A 9,220-nucleotide genomic window follows, 5' to 3' on the forward strand; every position below is an offset into this window, starting at 1 on the left:
TAAAAATAAATACATAATTATACTAAATAATTTCTTTATATAATAAAAATTATCTGTAAATAAAATATATTTATAATGATCCAAAAGTATTAATATTCATACATCTCACACTAAATTAAGCATAGTTATATCAAAATAAACACGAGACCACTTAGAATTTACTACTAATACTCTACCAAAAACTAAAATATTGTATCCTACATCAATTCTGTCTTCACCATTTTATTTTTTGATAGAGGAGCTCAACACAAGCAGTGGAGCAATTCTGTCTTCACCATTACGACTTCCTATAATCCATGCCCTGCCAAAAAGGTTGAGAGAAAAAAAATTCACATCAAAATTCACACCAAAATTCATAACTATTTCCACTTCATGATAAATTCTATTATTAGTATTTAATTTCTTTAATAAGTTTCTAAAATAACGTACTACCAAAAATAAAGAAGGCACATACATTAGTAGTAAGATTGAGCAGAAATTTCTTTCTTATCTTCTAATATTTTTGCTGCCAGAATCCATAAGAATTGTCAATCTTTTTTCCGTGTTCATGAATTGACTACATAAATGAAAAATTGAATCAGAAACAAAACTTCAATATATATAAATGAATTTGAAAACGAAAAGCTAGAAATAATGGCAGTGCTACAAGAACCAATTTCACATTAGAATTTTTGGACCAAAACCAGCAAAAAATATTATAAGTTCCCTTAATGATTTTAATTTCATCAAGTTTGAACCAACAAATTGCAATGAGCCACAAAAATACTGCAGCATATATAATCCACATGCAACAAAAACAATTAACAACACGAAATCAGTAAACTACTCTAGAAAAATGAATAATAGCCCCCATTAGTACTTGATTTTTGTTTATTGGAACATTACCATTTACTACTACAAAGTAAACTGTGCTGATTAAGAAAGCAACAATCATTCATAGATCCAAGAATCAAGCAGCTGACTGATCAATAAATACATTATGTAGCCTAACTTATTTGAGCGTAAGCATACTCAATGGAAAGGTTACTTAGATATGAAACTACTTCTGCCATTTAATCAAAGGATACATACAATAAGTTGCAGCAACCAAAGTTTAGAGAAATTCAAGAGCATGAGATCTAGATACATAGCTAAGTACAAGATTTAAAATAATATCATAGTACAGAAACAGATTCTAACAGAAGTGATTCAAAACCAGCTAACATGCTCTTATCCATGATTCAACCAGGGATTTTGGAGAAGAAACTCAAACCCAAGGAACGAAATTGAAACCAGTTAACTAATAATAATATAGGATGAAACTAAAGATAAAAAAAAAAAATAGAAAGCAAACAAAACTTAACTAAAGATGAAGCAGAATTTTGTGCAGAAGATGAAGCTAAAGACCTAGTAGTTCTTCTGGGAATTTGTGCAGCTTCCTCTGAATTCATGTTTCCTCTGATAAAATAAACAATGGAATCATCAATTTGGAATCAAAAGTGATCAGAAGCACTAAAAAAAATTAAATAACAAGAGTGATCAGAAGCACCAATAATATGCCTTATAATAAAAAATACTATGCATAATAAACTAAATTCACTAATGAAACTAGCAAGAGTGATCAGAAGCACTAATGAAGCAGAGCAGTTTTTTTAAGAAATAGCAAGGAAAGGAAACTAAAGATGATAATAACAAAAATTAGCAGTTTTTTCTGCTGAACTTTCACCATTTACAGTGTTGAAATAATAACATTCGTTCAAATTTTGCAAGTAATAAAATTAAGAAAACAGCAATAACAAAGGCAGTTTCAAAAACAGCACTAGAAAAACTAGCAGTACTATGTAAGAAACAGGACTAGCAACATTGCAACAAAATTTGCAAATATATTCTATAATTTCTGTTTCCTATCAAATAAACACATAATCCCATACAAAGATAATGAAGTACAAGAGTAGCAACATTGACTCTGCTACATGAATAAATGTCTCTCTACAACTTCTGGTACAGATTACAATGTTAGTCTCCATGTTTATTTTATAAGTAAATCCAACATTATTAATTTAAATGATTGAAACAATTGCGTGGACTGTCAGTTTCTTAACAAATTCATAGAAAATCAGAACCAGTTTTCTTGATGAGCACAAAACAATCAAACACAGCTTAACATGATGGAAGTAGGAAATGAATGCTTAAATTACAAAAAGTTGAAGAAACTGGGATCAAAGAACTTCAAAATCAAGAGGAGTAACATATCAAAGAACTACAATGTACTTTTTTACTAGCAAAGATGTTGATTAGCAAAATCTCACAGCACTGAATACAAGTAGGACCGGCATTTACTGCACTGAACACAAGTATCAAAATCTCCACCAATGCACATAACACACAGTTCAAGAATACATCAAGTTACACAAGTGAATTGAAGCAAAAGGTTTAAAAATTGAAGACAAATTAATGAATAAAACTTCATATATTAGTGCATCAAATAAGAAAAACTTTTTCACCTCCAAATTTTGAGAAATACAGTGCTGCTTATCTCTGGAATGGGCTGCCGGATTACATATTCCACGACGACACCAATTAAAACCCTCCAAGTGATCTTGCACTACATATTGAAGACTAATAATAAGAATTGAAGGTATTTCAAAACTCAAATGCCCCTGCACTGTTTTGAATTCCATTAATACAAATTGCATAATAAGAACAGGAACTCTATAGCATAAATTCAATCGTACACAATAGAAGAACAAAAAAGCTTTGCCCCTAATGCAATAATAAAACCAGAGAGAATATAGAGCAAAGCATCCATTCAATTCACCAAATTAAGAAGTTAGAATTCACATTTTCTGAGAAACTCACCTTTGATGAAAGAGAATCGTGAAGTCCAAACATAACACCATCACACAAAGCTTCTTCTCACTCATCACCAAACTTTCCATTTTCTCTTCTCTTATCAACACATTCAAACTATAAACAAAACTTGAAAAGCTGTTTCTTTTTCCACTTTTTTTGAGATTGAGAGGCTTTAACTATGGTTGGTGAAGGAAGGTGGTGAAACTTAGAAGCTCCCAAATTGTTTATATACGTTTGAAGATCCAAAGCTATGGGACCCATATCCCTCCTTCCTTCCTTCTAAGGTACTGGATCCCACACGCAACAGCTACTTATACATTCTTAGATAGAGTGACATCAAATTAAGTAGTATAATAATGTTTGTTCTCTTTAATAGACATTGAGTAAAGCAAAATAAAAAGATAGTAATTTTTTGGATATATAAAAAACTAAAATTGGGTATACAAACTAATAAAATGATAAAAAAAAAATAAATTATGAAGGGTTTAAGTTTGGCAAGAAACTCATGCTTCTCATGGTGGTTTATAATTTTAAACCGATCTCATTAACCGCGTGAAAATACTCTTATTATTACTAATTAAGAAGGCCCAAAGTTTGATTTAGTGGCTTTATTAGTTCACTGAGGAATTTTCTTCACTCTTGCACACCAAGAGCCTGACTGTTCTCAAGAAACAGGTAGGTAAATGAGCATTGGAATTTGGAATCGAAAGCAGCAAATCTTATTAATGAATCTGAGATTTGATATTAAAATTTTTAATTGTAGTTGATAAGAAGAAAGATGGTTAGAAGTGCCAAAGAAAGCATAAAACAGAAAGCCAGCAAATCAGAAATCTATGGGAATCTGTAGGCTGTGTTTATAGAAATGGATAGCACTCAAGATATAAGCATAAGCCTTCAAACCTTGTCTCAATTAAAGAATAGCTAAGTTCATATTATTCATCTTGAGTTATGATTTTTCACAGAACCATTCAGTGGCCAAAGAACTAGCTAAATTAAAAGAGATTGTCCTAAATGGTTAAGATAAAGGAAAAAACAAGGAGAGTACATTTGATCTTGAGAAACACATGATGCATATCTACTAGTCAGGTACTTGATTTTCAGTCTCTTTTCAATTTCAGTTTATCAATTGTATCTTTAGTGTTTTTACTACAGAATGCATCATTATCTTAATCTCTTCGCTTGTTAGAATCTTCTTCCCTATCTTTACAGCCGACACATTTCAGTTCTTACTACAGAATTCTTTCTGTTTTTACTAAGCTTCTAGTTTAGGTTTCAGGAACATTACCTGAGATGGAGGAAACATTTTTCAAAAGAATTGTTCTCGTGATTGCTTCGTCTTGCTAACCCCACCTTAGCTTTATTCTTGTTCTTGTTCTTGTGATTACTTCCTGTAATCTTAGCTCTTAATGATGGTCCTCTCCTGTCATCTGTTTCTGAACATTTGGTACCAAGAGTATCAATCATCATAGAAGTTACAATAAAATTCTTAAAAGGAGAAATGAGGGAACGAGAGTTCCCTCGCACCGCAACATACCCAAACCCCCAAATTGAAAAACCTAAAATCAGAACCCTAATCCTCTGAAATTTCAGAACAAAATGGGAGTGAATACATGCCTTCTCCACCACGATGGTGAGCGATGGGATCAGAGGACGATGCTGAAGACCAACGTGAGCACGCCGCGAAGACGACTGATGGCTCTCGAGTGGTTAGTGTCGAGTGGGGAAGAGGAGCGGTGAGTGTGGAAGAGGAGTGGCGACACCGATGGTTCTCGAGTGGATGGTGCGACGGCAGAACGTTTTGGGGTTTGATGAGAAAGGTAACAAAGTGTTGGTGGTGACAAGTTGGGGTTCTCGAATGAAGCACTTCTGAAGTTAAGTTTTGTGTTGGCGATAGTATTGGTGAAATTGAAAAAAATTACTAAGTGTTGAGGGGTTTAGTAGTCTTACATAGATTAGGCAGCGCTTTAGAAGTGCACCCAAAATATAATAACTGGGTTACTTTTTTAAAGCGTTTCCTTTGGTGTAGAAAGTGTTTCCATAGCTATTCAGATACGGCTACGCTTTATAAGTGATGTTTAAAATATCTAAGGAGACACTTTTGAAGTGATTCCTCAATAGTGTTTCCTATTCTCTTATAAAAGGGTACCCTGCGAAAAAGCGTAGCCTATTCTAAGAATAGGCTACGCTTTTCAAATGTAACTTAAAAAAAGTGTGGCTGAATGGGTGTTTTTCTTGTAGTGATAAGCAGGGTAGTTTGCCTAAGGCTCTTAATCCTAACTCAATTCTAACTTAATTCTAATTTATTCCCTCAGCTTCTTGCCTTCCTCCAATCCTCCAAAACTCTGGTGGAACTTCCCTCGTCACTCTTCCTCTAGACAAGGGGCATCTCAGTTGCACAGATGAACAATACAGGCAAGGAAATCACGGATAGAATGCAGCTACAGCAGGTAGAACATATAGCAATTAGACATAGATAATCAAATAGGCAAACCCAAATAATGCAAACTCAAATATAACAAACAATTTTTAACACAGTCATAACACAATCAAAATAATTTATTCAACCATTCAAAAGTAATCAAATCAATTTATCCAACCATTCATCATAACTCAATTACAAACAACAAACCAATCAAACCATTGAATTATCATCATACTAATTCCGAAATCAATTACCATTCACTTTCACAGCCAAAATTTCATCATAATCATAGCCAAAATCCAAACTTAATAACATTATAATTTTTAACATACTTGACACAACATAGTTAGCTAAAAATTAGAATTTCAGTATTCTCAAATGATCAAGAAACCAATTATAATTAATTGCAGTCACGAATCCAACAATCTAATCAAAACTCAATAAACTAATTGAAACACCATAACATCATCTCAATACCAAACTAATAACAATTTTACAACCTCAAACCAAGCTTATTTTTATCAATTATTCACACAAAATATTTATAAATTATTTACAGTTACTTACTAAACTTCATTGGTATTCATAAGTTAAAACGATTCATTTTAAAATAAAACCCTGACCTCAGAGTGTCGAACTAGCAGGAATTAAATGCGACGAACCGCTTTTTCTTAATCCGTGGCAACCGCAGCAACATTTCCGATCACTTTCTAGCAGTAGCAACAGCACCGGAGCAGGGAACAGGCAAGGCAGCTCAGACCAACGGCTCCAGCAACCTCCTCTGGGAAGTTCTGTCCTTTCTCTATCGCTGTTTTATATCTCAGTGAACCATTAATAGCAGAGGTCTCGATTGGTACCAGCGGTAATTTCCAACAGTTGAGAATTGAATGAAGATGCAGTGGCAAGGAAGACGGCCATGACAGTAGTAGCAACCCCCTTTCTGCAACGACGGCAACAGAACCTTTGCTGGCGGTGAGGGTGGCTCGACGGTGGTGACGCGGATGACTCACTTCCTCTCCCGTCGTTCTTCCTCTTCTCCTCTGCTCAGATCGGTGTCGATGGCAGTGAGGGGAACTTCGGTGGCATCGTGTGTGATGGTGGCAAGCTCCACGAACAGTGACGGTTCGAGCTTGATGGAAGGCAGAACAGCGACAGCAAGGCACGAACGGTGGTAACTCTGGGCAGCAACCGCTCCTTTGCAGGTTCTCCTTCTCTGTGTGAGCTCTCTCTTTTCGATAGCACAGCGGCGACTCTCTCCTCTGGGCTCGACAGTTCGGCGGCGGTGAAACAGACTGGGCGCGGCAGCAACAAGCTGGTGATGCTCTTCTCTTCTCCTCCCTTGTTGATCTCTGCATGGGTGTGTTTGTTGTGAAGTGTGTGTGTGTTACGTCGAAGGGGGTGTGGCTGAAGGAGCTGGGTTAAGGGAAATTAGGGTTTCTTTTTGTTCAATTTGGGAATTTTGGAATTTAGGTTTATACAGGAATAACGATAAATATGAATAGATATTCTAATAAAATTAGAGGGTAGAGTAATTTTAAAATTAAATATATTCTATTAAAAATATTTAAGAATATTATTTATCAACATATTGCTAAGTTCAATTAATTATTTTTAATTTAAATTATAAAATAAAAATATAAAATAATCAATTATAATAAAATTTATAAAAATATTAATTAACTTAACTCTAAATATTCATAAAACTAATTTAATTACTTTAGATTAATTTTTTAAAATAAACAATTCAAATTAATAAAATAAACCATAATTTATTCATAATAGAAATTACTTAAATTAAATTATATAATTCTTCCACTATTGAATTTTAATCTCTATCGTGTAAAATATTAAATTATAATAAAATTACATAAGAATCTTGATTAATATAAAAATTCTTGATTAATAAAATTACCTTCAAACAGATGTTTTGCGACAAAAATTCTTGTATTTTGTAACAAATAAATAACTTGTTACAAATAATATTGAATTTTGTGACAAATTAATTTTTTGTTATAAAATATTTTGAACTTGTGCAACAATTTCATCTTTTATTACAAAATATTATAAAATTTTGCAACAAAATACCAATTCGTTACAAAAGCCAATATAATTTATAACAAAAAATTAAGTCATTACAAAATAACAAAATGTTTTGTAACAAATTATATTATTGTTACAAAACATTATTATTATATAATAATTACTAATTTTTGTTAAAAAATAAATTTTTTTATAATAATTTTAAATTTATTACAAAATTTTTGTTATAAATATTCCATTTTCTTATACAGTTACTAACGGAAAGTTAGTCAAGAATCAGTCTCAATTTATTTAATCTTACAATCTTTATCTATAGCCTTAATAATGCCATATTTAATTTTAGCTATAAGAGATAAGTTCAAATTGTTATCTCAACTTACTTTAGAAGTTAGTCTACAAGTAATTATAAATTTAAGAAATATGACAAGATAAATGTTGAGCCTGAAGATGAAGCTAGCAATGAAAATGAAATTAAAGATGATGATGAAAAAGATGGTAATAAGCTTCTTGAAATTATGGAAATGGTTCAAAATATTAAAATAATATAGCATCAAATTTAATTAGTAAAAAAAATCAAGCTTTGGTGATTATTTAGGTGATTTGGTATTTTAATTATGTTAATTATGAGAAAATAAATTTTTAATATTCATATTATATAAAATTTTAAAGTTTAAAAATACAAAAGAAATTATTATTTATTATGTTTATATTTATTAAGGTCGTTTTAAATCTTAAAAGCAGATTTATTTAGGTGCTTTGGTAATTTTAGTGATGATAATTATTGCAATATAAATATTTAATATTTATATTATATAAAAAATTTATAGTTTAAAATGAAAAAAGAAATTATTTTTTATTATGTTTATATTTATTATGATCTTTTTAAATTTAAAAAAATATTTTACCAAACACAATTATTATTACTTATGCTTAGCGAAAATCATGTTTAGTTTGATCTTATCAAATATAAGTGCTATGAGTTTTAAAAGATTATCTTTCAAAAGACATCATTAATAAGCAATTTTTGAAAATTTAAAAGTTCTACCAAAATAAACTAAAATGTCGCTACATAATCAAATTTGTTGAAAAGGATGATGAAATAAGCTAAAGAACTTCAAGTTGTAAATGGTTAAAGAACCATACAAAAAATGTTTTGAATTGTTAAAGACAAATTAAATGGCGTACAATATCTTTCAGATATTACATATTTAAGTAATATTGCCATCTAAATTTAATTAAACAGATCTAACACCAACAAAAAGCACTCTCATTAAAAAGAGTATGAATATACGTGCTACGTTATCGTCAACGTCATCGTCTTCTTCTTCTTCACGTTCCTCCTTCTCCTTCTCCTTCTCCTCTTTCTCCTCTTTTTTCTTCGCGTATTTTTCCTCGTCGTCATTCTTTTGTTGCTGCTGTTATTATTGTTATTGCAGTAGAAGGTGAGGAGAAAGAGTTTTGATTGTGCAGGACAACGAGTCAAAATGCACCTTAATTCACTTAGAAATGAACCAAAATTACATAATGGTTGCGACACAATTAACTTAGAAATGAACCGAAATTACATAACAATTGCGATACAATTAACTCAAAAATGAACCGAAATTACATAATAATTGCGACACAATTAACTCAGAAAGAAAGAGAAGCAGAGAGCAATGGTAAAGAATTTGCAGGTTTTAGAAGCAATGGATGGTAATAATAAAATATTTCCAACATGAACTTAGAGATTTTTGCTTGTGGATTTCAAGTTCAACGGAGGAGAATTTAGCTACAACAGAAGAAATTTTTTTTAAAAAAAGGCCTTTTAGAGAAAAAGAGTATATTCATGGTATCTTATATTAAATTCATAATTCATATCAGAACTCTTTGGGAGATTTCATTTTCTGGGGTTGTGAAGGTTGATAAAATAGTTTTCTTTGTCTT

This window comes from Arachis hypogaea, chromosome 18 (genome assembly GCF_003086295.3).
Source record: "Arachis hypogaea cultivar Tifrunner chromosome 18, arahy.Tifrunner.gnm2.J5K5, whole genome shotgun sequence".
Classification (NCBI taxonomy): domain Eukaryota; kingdom Viridiplantae; phylum Streptophyta; class Magnoliopsida; order Fabales; family Fabaceae; genus Arachis; species Arachis hypogaea.